Source organism: Arachis ipaensis, chromosome B04, assembly GCF_000816755.2.
Source record: "Arachis ipaensis cultivar K30076 chromosome B04, Araip1.1, whole genome shotgun sequence".
Taxonomy (NCBI): Eukaryota; Viridiplantae; Streptophyta; class Magnoliopsida; order Fabales; family Fabaceae; genus Arachis; species Arachis ipaensis.
Window position 1 is genome coordinate 27,472,934 of NC_029788.2, and position 10,878 is coordinate 27,483,811.

Sequence of the window (10,878 nt, forward strand, 5' to 3'; positions counted from 1 at the left end):
TTCATTGCATACTCTGGGTCATTTTTCTTTCATGCTATTTAGGTTATCTACTTGATATCTCATAGCATGCTTGTTTGTGAGTGCCTTTTTGGGATAATTGAAGCACTAGACCTTTGATATTGAGACTGATCACCTTGATATCAAATGTTTGGTGTAGATAGGAACCTAATGGCTACTCGCGGACGAGGTCGTACATGTTCACGAAGAGAGAGTAGGAATGAGCGACCGGCCAATAACCATGCCGAGTTCATGGCGACAATGGCGAATCTTGCAAACATCATGGGGGCTACCGCTACTGCGACTCTGCAAGTTGTGCAGAGGTTAAGCCAATCGGCCGGAAACAGAAATGGAAATGGTTAAGGAAATGTGAATGAGAATGCGGAAGGAAAAGGAGATAACAGGGGAGGTGCTCCGATGACCTTGGCGACCTTTCTCAAGGTTCATCCTCCGAGTTTTTGAGGTTCAACTAATCCCACAGAAGCGAATAACTGGTTCCAAGCTATGGAACGTGAACTGCAAGCATAGCATGTCCCGCATAACCAATACGTAGAGTTTGCTGCTTACCAACTTTGGGAAGAGGCCCAGCATTGGTGGCAGGCAGATTGTTGCTTGCTACAGCTCCAAAATGCAGATGTTCCTTGGGATGCATTTCAAACGGCCTTCTACAAGAAGTACTTCCCTGAGTCTGCAAGGGAAGCGAAGGAGATGGAATTGATGCAGCTGAAGCAAGGTTCTTTGCCTATGGCCGATTATACCAGAAAATTTGAGGAACTTTGTAGGTTCTCTAGGGTGTGTCAGGGTGCCCCGAAAACCTATGAAAGTTGGAAGTGTATCACGTATCAAAGGGGTTTGAAGTACGACATCATGACTGCTGTGGCTCCTATGGAGATTCGTATTTTCTCTGATTTGGTGAACAAGGCAAGAGTGGTTGAAGAATACGCGAAATTGGTAGCCTTGTCAAAGGAGACTTCTGGAGGAAATACTAGTAGGGAGCGTGACGATCACCTTGGACCAAGGGGATAGAACTTTAAAAGAAATGAACACACTCCTCAACATCTACGAGGTCAAGGGGATTTCAGAAAGAACAACAACGTTCAGTTCCACATGGCAAAGGGAGATGGTCGATGCTACACTTGCGGATTACCAGGGCACCTTGCTAAGGACTGCCGTAGAGGGAGGAACCGAGGTGTGGGTAAGAGTCAGCAACCAAGCCGTGTGTTTGCTTTGGAGGCACGTGAGGCGACGGGGTCGGATCCTCCAATGAGAGGTAAGCGTATGCTTTGAGTCTTATATTGCCTGGACCTGAGGTCGGTTTGGTTCTATCTTTTGTAAACTCGTCGTTAGAATTTCAAGAGTTTAGAGTTTTGTTGGAAGTAAACCATGGGAAAAGGAGGATTCTAGCGGTGGTAGCCGAGGATTTCGGACTTGTGATGACGAACGATGCGAGTTGGCGTGCCAGAATGGTTACCAGGTATGACTAGAAGTCTTGGCGGTTCCCTGTGTGGGCGATGGGTACGGTTCAGCACTAGTGGCAACGAAAATACCGACTAACGTCCTTGCGGTTTTTAACTATGATTTTTACCGTTTTAAGATTTAGAGTGATTTTTAAATCTGGTTTGGAGCTTTGGTTTAACTGATTTGGTTTTGAAACTAGGATTTGAACTTTTGATCAAATGATACAATTTTAAAAGGAAAGTGAGTCCTAAGATTTTGTTGGCTTGTGATTTTGGTTGTAAACCTAACTTATCAAAATGGATTCAAATTTAAAGATTTTGATTTAAGGGTTTCAATGAATTTAGGGAAAATCGTGCATTAAAATGATTGATTTACAAATAAAAAGTTTTTGACTCTTTTGATAAGATTTTAACAATGGACTCATTTAAATTGAAGTTGTTTTAAAGGTTTTGACAAATACTACAAAATCGGTATTTGGTTTAAGAAAAATTTCTAGATTCTTAATGACGATAATCAGAGTGATGCAGCGGAAGTTGTACGCTAAGTTGTCGACGTGTGAGTTCTGGAATGAGGAAGTGAAGTTCTTAGGTCACGTGGTGAGCAAAGGAGGAATAACCGTAGATCCTTCTAAGATAGAGACGGTGATAGAATGGAAAAGACCGACAATGGTGGCGGAAGTCAGAAGCTTCTTGGGTTTAGCCGGATATCACCGGAGATTCTTTGAAGGGTTTAACCGATGACTAAGTTGACAAGAAAGGAAGTGTCTTTGTTTGGATGTCGGAGTGCGCAGAGAGTTTTCATATTTTGAAGCAGAAGTTAACTTCAGCACCTGTTTTAATCTTGTTGGAATCGCATGAACCATTCAAAGTATACTATGATGCTTCTTTGAAGGGTTTAAGCTGCGTGTTGATGCAACACCGGAGTATGGTGGCTTACGCATCGCGTCAGTTGGGACCGCATGAGGGGAACTATTCAACTCATGATCTGGAATTAGCGGCGATTGTGTTTGCACCGGAGATTTGGAGGCACCACCTGTGCAGAGTGAAGTTTAGCGTCTTTTCTGATCATAAGAATCTCAAGTATGTCTTTGATCAGAAAGAGCTTAAAAATGCATTGGAGAAGACGGATGGAGTTGCTAGAGGATTATGATTTTGAACTGAGTTATCACCCTGGAAAGGCGAAGGTGGTCGCAGGTGCATTTGGTCTGAAATCTTTAACAATTGCTTGGGAGAGAATCAAGGAAGAGGAGCTAGTGGATAAGTTTGTGAATTTTAAGCTGGACATTGGTGAGGTTGTCGGAATAACTTGTTTGAACCAGTTGCAGATTTCAAGCACGATTAAGACGGAGATTTAGAGGGCTCAGCAAGATGAGCTGAAGCTTCAGAAATTATTGCAACTAGTTGGTGATAAAAGGTGTGAAGAATTTGCTAAGGAAAGTGAAAGATTGAGGAGAGATAAGGGGAGAGTTTGCACACAGGATGTCGGAAGTTTGAGACAAGACTTATTGTCGAGGGCTCACTATAGTGGATTTTCTGTTCATCCCGGAAGCACGAAGATGTATTGTAACTTAAAGAAGATGTTTTGGTGGCCTGGGATGAAAGGTGATGTAGCTACAGTGGCATCCAAGTGTTTGACGTGTCAGAAGGCGAAGATAGAGTATCAGAAGCCGTCAGGAATGATACAGCCTCTTGAGATTCCTCAGTGGAAGTGGGCTATGATGCGGTTTGGGTGATCATGGTTTGCTTAACCAAATCTGCTCATTTTCTGCCTATCTGACTGAACTATTCTACGGAGGAGTTGGCAAGAGAAAACGTCAACACGGTAGGATGATAGTGAATGAGGTGCCTTGGCAACTTGTTGGATTAGCAACGTTGAAAGTAGGATGCCTCGTGGGGAATATATATATATCCCATCGCGTGATTCAGATTTTTGAGGGTGAAAATCTTTTTAAGGAGGGGAGGATGTAAGAACCCGCATTTTCACATAAAACCATTTTAAAAATAATAATTTTAGTGCCCGGAATAGATTCAAAATTTAGGAGTTTTAATTTGAAAATATAAAGGTGAAATTTGGTTTCAATGAATTTTTCTGAGTCGAAAAATGTATTTTCTGAGAAAGAATGAGAACCGGCAGCCGAACCGATTGAACCGGTTTAAGCCTTCAGGTACTGTGTTTTGAGAAAAATAAAATTTAGAAAATTGGTTTATTGTTTTGAAAGGACAAAAATAATTTTAGAATTGAAAACCGGGCACTACTATTAAAGGTTTTGGCCCAAAGTGGGCCAAATGGAGCAAAAACGCTAACGGGTTGGACCGGGCCAAAACTGAGCCCAAGGTCCAACATATATAAGCTCATTTAATGAGAATTTCAGCCCATTCTCCCCCACTTTGATGAGAGAGCAGCGGTTTTGAAGAGAGGAGAGGAGGAAGAGAGTGCACTATTCACCTCCACCTTCCGGAGGCCATAACTTTTGATCCGAAGTTCCGATTGACGAGCCGTTTACGGCCACGCGAAGCTCTTGTCGAGCTCGACGTTTTTATTTAAGCAAACTTGGTAAGAAACCGCGTCTCACTTTCCAGTTTTGTGCCCTAGATTTCTGCATTTTGGAGGTTATGGTTTTGAGTAGATTTTGTGGTTTTGGTTGTTTAGGTGATCTCTAGTAGCGAGTAATTCATGGATTTTACTCCTAATCTCGTTGGATAAGGTAAGGAACCTCTTTATCCTTGTGGTTTGGTATAGTATGAGCTTTAGTTGTTGATGTATGGTTATGTTGTATGTATGAAGCTTGTTTTTGGAGTTGGTGGTGGCTTTTGGTGTGGCTTTCATGGTTTGGAGCTTGGTGGAAGCTTGATTGGAATCAAGTTTGGTGTTTAAGCATATTGGAAATTGGCCAAGGTATGGTTTCGGTTTCCTTTATGTAATATGTAATGTTTCTGAAAACTTAGGCTAGTTGACCCTAAGATAGGATTGAATGATATGGGTGTATGAGTAATTATGTGTGAATTGACGTTAATTTTTGGTGTATGGGATTATTGTGGATGATGATGATTGTTGGAGATTATTGATGTTGATGAGTATTGATGATGATTATCTATATTAATGAATAATGAGAATTTTGAGAAATTAAAGTGATGAGTTAATGTAAAATGTTTATGGTGGGTTGGAATGAAGGATATTGATGATTATGATGTTTGATGACATATATTGATGATGATTTTTGATTGTTGGTTATTGTGGTTATTGAGGATTGTTGGGTATTATTGGTGTTGATGAGCTTTATGATGGATTTGATTAATAATGGATAGGGTTTGATAATGACTATTCAAATTTATGAGGAATTGTTTTGGTTAGTTGAGGTTGTTGTTGATTGATTATGATTATGAGTGTGGATTTATGATTAAGTGGAAAATTATGGATTTGGTAGCGAGATATGGTATAATGGTTGAATAATTTAAGTGAAATTGAGAAGAATGATATGAAGAGGTAAGGTGTTGTGTGTGGTAGTGGTTTATGATGATTGGGTAGGTTTTGATTTAGTTTTGAATGGAAAGTTGATTAAAATTGAAGTTTTGATGTTTTTGGTAAAAAACTGGTTTTTAGTGAACTTTGAAGGGTCATAACTTGTGCCTCAATTTTCAAAAGTTACTGAATTTTGTTTAGAATTAAAGTCCATTGAAAACCCTTCGATTTGATATAAAGTTTGTAAAATTTGGATTTTTGTAGAGGAAGTTATGATCATTCAAAGTTGGTGTTAAAAATCTAAAATTCTGCAAAGTTGCAGAATTTCAGGATTTCTGATATGTGCGCACTCACAGCCTTGTGCGCACGCACAACCCTGCACTTTTTAAAACCTGTGCGCACGCACAGACCTGTGCGTACGCATCGCCAGGGAAGGGTGTGCTGTTTGCTGCGTTAGCACAGCTTGTGTGCGTGCACATCAACGAAGAATTACGACCTGTGCGTACGCACAGTCCTGTGCGCATGCACAAGTCGGGAAGGATCAGTACCTGTGCACAAGCATACCCCTGCACGTACGCATACTTTGAAAATCTTCCTGGGCGTGCGCACGCACACCCCTGTGCGGCCGCACACGCCCTGTTTCTCAAATTTTATTTTGTTTTCAACTATTTCACCTTCGCGACAAGGTTGTAAGCTTCTATAACACCATTTTAAGACTCTTGGGCTTATTTTAGAGCATTGAAATATGGGAAAGGTCCTAGGGGTTTAAGTTAGGTTTTCTTTTTTGAAAAGTTAGCAAACGGAGGTTTAGGTTTCTGGTGTATTGCGGATGAGTTAGTTGAGAGAGAAGGAAGAGTGGTGCATATGGTGATTGTTGACAATGACTTGGAAAATTGATGAACTAATGAGCTCAGAATGGAGTGATGAATTGATGATGGTTATAATGAGTTGAAGACTCAAAGAGGAATGATGATCTTGTTGAATAATGAGAGTGTGCCAGGCACTATATCCTTGGGTTAAGTATGATAGTGTGCAGGGTATTATGTCCCTGGGATTGAATTATGATTGATAATCTTTTCTGCTGCAAGAGTGTGCCAGGCACTATATCCTTGGGTTATGCATGCAAGTGTGCCCGGCACTATATCCATGGGTCAATAGAGTGTGCCCGACACTATATTCGTGGGTGCGGCAGAAAAGCGACATCCGAAAGGATGTGTCGGGTTCGTATTTATGGACCGACAAGTGATATCACGAGCCAATAGGATAGACATTCATCATGTCAATTTTCTATCTTTTTGTATACTTTTCCGACTTGTAATTGTATGCCTAAATGAATAACATGCCTATTTGCTTACTTGAACTACTTGCTCTATATGTTTCTACTTGTGTTTTACTTGCTTGCATTTATATTGTGATTGTCTGGTGCTGAGGAGGTTAGGTAGGCGGTGGCGATGGGATCGCACGGAGGTTAGGTTGGCGACGGCTGTGAGATACAGCGGTGTGAACAATATTAGTTAGAATTCCCCTAGGTTTAGACAACCTTGGTTTATGGTTTAAGTTCTTTATATATTTATTTAGTTTATTCTAAGCTTGAATATCAGTATGTGATGTGAAGTTCTAGGATTGCCTTCGGCGTCCCGGGACCTTACATCTTATATCATTGGGCACTGTTACTATACTGAGAACCTCCGGTTCTTATTCCATACTTTGTTGTTATTTTTAGATGCAGGTCGTAATTCACCTTGGTGAAGTTGCGGATATGGTGACAGAGCGGAGAATGGTTCTTTCTTTGTATGCTTTCATTTTACTTTTGTTGTAGTATACTCTCATCTGTTGTATATTTATCTTTATGGCCTTAGAGGCTTATTTGACAGATAGGTTGTATAAGTTGTTTTAATTCTAAAACTCTGTATCTGTCAATTTGTAACTAGTCGGCTTAAACTCCACAAGCTGCGGCTAGTTCTCTATGATTATTATATTCTTATATTTGTATATGAATTATTCTCTTATACATATACCTTATATCTTATGAGTTAGCTTCGTGTGAACGTTTCACGCTTTTGTAATTCTGTTTTCGAGCTTAATCCTTCATCAGGCTTATAGAATATATTATTTCCTTTTATATAAATATGTATAAGCCCTAGAACTGTCATAATCTCTGATTAACCTTTACTTTACGGCTAGAGGTAAAGCTTAGGGTAATTGGGGTGTTACACATCCCTCATGCATACGCATGACTGTCAGCACGTGATTTACTTAAGTAAACACATGGGTTGCAATTTCAGCGCTTTCTTGGGCCTAATCCAACTCATTTATGAAATATTTGATGCAATTCTCAAGGAGAATCAAGGGGAGAGCAATTACGATAGTTTGATGCCATGTTTTAGGTTAGAATTCAAGAGAAAGAAGCTCTCTCTTCTCTTTAGAAATTAAGGTTTTAGATTTAGTCTTTCCCTTAGTTTAGGTTTTAATTCTTGTTTTAGGATAGGGTTGCTTACATTTTCTTGTTTTATTGTATTCATTTTCTTAGCTTTATTTATTAATTTCTCTATTTGACCATTTTTAGTTTTATGAAATCTTATTGAATTTTGATTTCTTTTAATGCAATTTATATTTTCATGTTTATTGTTTCTCCTTTTAATTGTTGTTATTACTTTCTTAAATTTGGTAGTTGTAGATTTTATTATTCTTGCACTTTTACCATATTTTACTTATATGCCTTCTAAGTGTTTGGAAAAATGTTTCTCTTAGTTTTAGGGTAGATTTTTACACACTTGACTTGGAATTGAGTATTTGAGGTGACCTTGAGTCACGAATGTCCGAATTGATTGATAATTTAGAGATTTTAATTAATCTCGTTTCTATTAATGAGTAAGACCTATGGATTGAGATTGAATAAGCCCGGTTGACTTATCTCACTATTTAGAGGTTGACTAATTGGGTTTGTTCTTGTAATTATCATGTCGCGAGAATCGTTGATGTCCAATATTGATTGGTGATTTAGGGTTGTTAGTTGTTCTTGTTTCCATTGACGAGTAAGACCTATGGATTAAGACTGACTATGCCTATTTGACTTTCTCCTGATGTTGGAGATGATGAAGTAGGATTAACTCTAGGTAATCACCATGTTTGTGGTCAATGACTTAGATAGGAAGCCTTGATTCTCAATCCTCGCCAGGAGTGTCTTTTAGCATTTATATCCCTTTAGTTGTTAGCTTTATTTTCTTGCCTTTTTTGTCTTCAAAACTCCTGTTTTCTCATAACCGATAATACGCACACCTCACTGCAATTTCTTTGAGAGACAACCCGAGATCCAAGTACTCTCAGTTTTTATTGGTTTGTATCCGTGACAAACAAATTAAACTTTGATTCGAGTTATTTTTTCGTTTGGAACTATACTACTGACGAAGCGATTCTTTTTGAGAAATTCTAAACCGACGTTTGGCCCGCATCAAGTTTTTGGCACCGTTGCCAGAAAATTGCAATGTGTGCTTATTATTGGTTATTGTTTATATGTTAATATTGTAAATAGTTTGCTTTTTATTTCTTTGCTAGTTGTAGGAGTTTGCTTTTCTTTGTTTCATATTAGCTTTTGCTTTTATTTTTTCTTTTTATTATGAATTCTCACAATTTTGGCTATGAGTTTGACTCTAAGTACATTGTAGAAAATGAAAATTTCAATGAAGGTTTGATAAAGGATTAGAAAATCAAAGGTGGAAGGAGCCTCAAGCCTATGGACAATCTTTATGGCAACAGCCTCCTCCAGCATACTATGAGCATATCCAACCCATGGTGCATACGAATCTAGTAGATACAGTGGACCTCCTTGTGTCTATCAACCACAGCCACCATATGCCTATGAATCCCTTCCTTAACATAGCCCACAACCACCATACTCACAAGTCTCATACCACCAAACACCTCCATATGATCCTAACCCATATCCACTATACCAACAACCATACGAGCCATATGAACCATACTCAGAACCACCACCATTCCAGCATCAAAACTCCCATGAGCTTATTGAACAAATACCTCCATATACACCACCTCAATATTTTCACCAAAATGAATCACCTTTCATATATGATGGCTACTCCCAACACTATCAACCATCCTTTACACCACAGCCTTCCATGGAAGAATATCCACACCTATCGATTCAAGAGTAAAATGATCCTAATTATGTTAGCCAATAGGAACAAGAAACAAGGGATCATCTCATGAAAGCGATGGACCAGTTTACTGCAATCATGCTTCTCAAAGAGCAAGAGAAAGCCCAAAAAAGGAAAGAAAACATCATGGATACCCTAGCAGATGCTTTAACCCGGTTGAATTCAACCCGCTCTTGCTAGAATCCAAGCACTTCTATTGATGAATTCAAAGACCAACTCCAATTGAAGCATGTAGAGTGGAAGAAAGCTTGGAGTTTCAACACGATGAACCCTCCTCTCCACCTTAAGCACTCATGAATGAGACTCACTTTTTGTTTCTTCAAGAGCAAAGTGAGACAAGAAGAAAAACACATAAATCAATTAAGCGTCAAAATGCTATCATAGCTATCATAGCTACCTTAGCCGAAGTCGTAACCTACTTGACTTCACAACGCTCATGCAATCAAAGTACTCCCATTGACAAATGTAGAGAATTAACCAAAGAGCATAGTATGAAAGAGAATTTAGAATCTCAATAGGAGAACAAGGAGTAGATACATGTATTGCAACAAGTGGAGAAAGTGGAGATCCTTGAAGATGAAGAAATGGTTGAATATTTAGGAGAAGTTGAGCAAGAGGTGGATTTCAAGATTAAAGACACTTCCACACCAATTAGTAACATTGGTGATCTCATTGAATCCTCTTCCATTGGAGTTGAAAGTGATGTCGAGGAGGACCGTGCACAACCTTCGGAACATATTTTGAGCAATGAAGAAGATTTGGAAGAAGTTGTTGAATAAGAAGTGGAAATTGAAAAAAGTTATCAAGAGGTGGAGGTAATCAAAGAGGAGTACAAGGGAGTGAAAATTGCAAGGCCGTTGGAAGTCTCTCTTCCTAAGTCACTATCCAACACAACATTCGAGTGGGTAAAATGTTTATCCTTAAACTTTATTGTCCCATTTGAATATGATTTACTTGAGACGGATGGTTAACTTAGAACTCTTTGCGGATTGAAGAGTAAGAGAAAGTTGAGTAGTGATTGGCGACATAACTCAAGGCTCATTAAGGTTGAAAGCTCAAGGTTTGAGTTCAAAGGAAGGTGCGATGCTCAATGCAATGAATCTCGGAGGATAGTTTGGCACTTTAAGGAAAATTCTGGAGTGATGTCACTCAAGTGAAATCACAAGAATCAATTAGAAGACGAGTGCAAAAATAAAGTTTCGGATCTCGGTATACAAGATGCGAATCAATTTCGGGAGCTCCTAACTTGTGTGGACTTCATCAGAGCTTGGTGCACTTGGTTGAAAATTCTGGCAGTCAATTGAAGTCCAAGCGTGGAAGTTCAAGGATAAATTCAAGCACAAGCCACCTTGACAAAGAGCTCACCAACATGTCCAACTTAAGGACTTTAACTAAAAGTGCTTGGTGGGAGACACCCCACCATGGTAAATTCTTTCCATTTTCTCTTTGTATATATTGGTGAATAACTTGAATTTCTATTTTAGTTAGATTTGTTTAGTTTAATTGGTTGTTTAGCTTGTTTAATAAGGTTTGGTATTGTTTTGGTATCTTGTTGGGTGTTCAAGAGGCTTAGTTTGGCGTAATAAGTGTGAAAAAGCTTGAAAATTAGAGCACAACTTGCACGTACACGTGCCTAATCCGTACATGCAACTCACGAAATTTTACCAATTTGTGCGTATGCCTGCCTGATGCATACGCACGACATCCAAGTAGAACCAAACTTCATTTGTGTGTGTACTATGCGCACGCACAATCATATATAAAAAAAGAAGAGAAAAATCCACTC

The 10,878-nt window shown here is 39.1% G+C and overlaps 1 protein-coding gene across 1 annotated transcript in view; it reads left to right on the plus strand.

Moving 5' to 3' along the window:
• LOC107639169 (probable serine/threonine-protein kinase DDB_G0278509) overlaps window positions 1–6,855 on the plus strand; it is a 17,982-nt gene extending 11,127 nt beyond the window's left edge. The window contains exon 7 of the transcript XR_002360914.1: window positions 6,638–6,855. The gene's annotated coding sequence lies outside the window, so the exon portion shown is untranslated. The remainder of the gene's footprint in view (window positions 1–6,637) is intronic.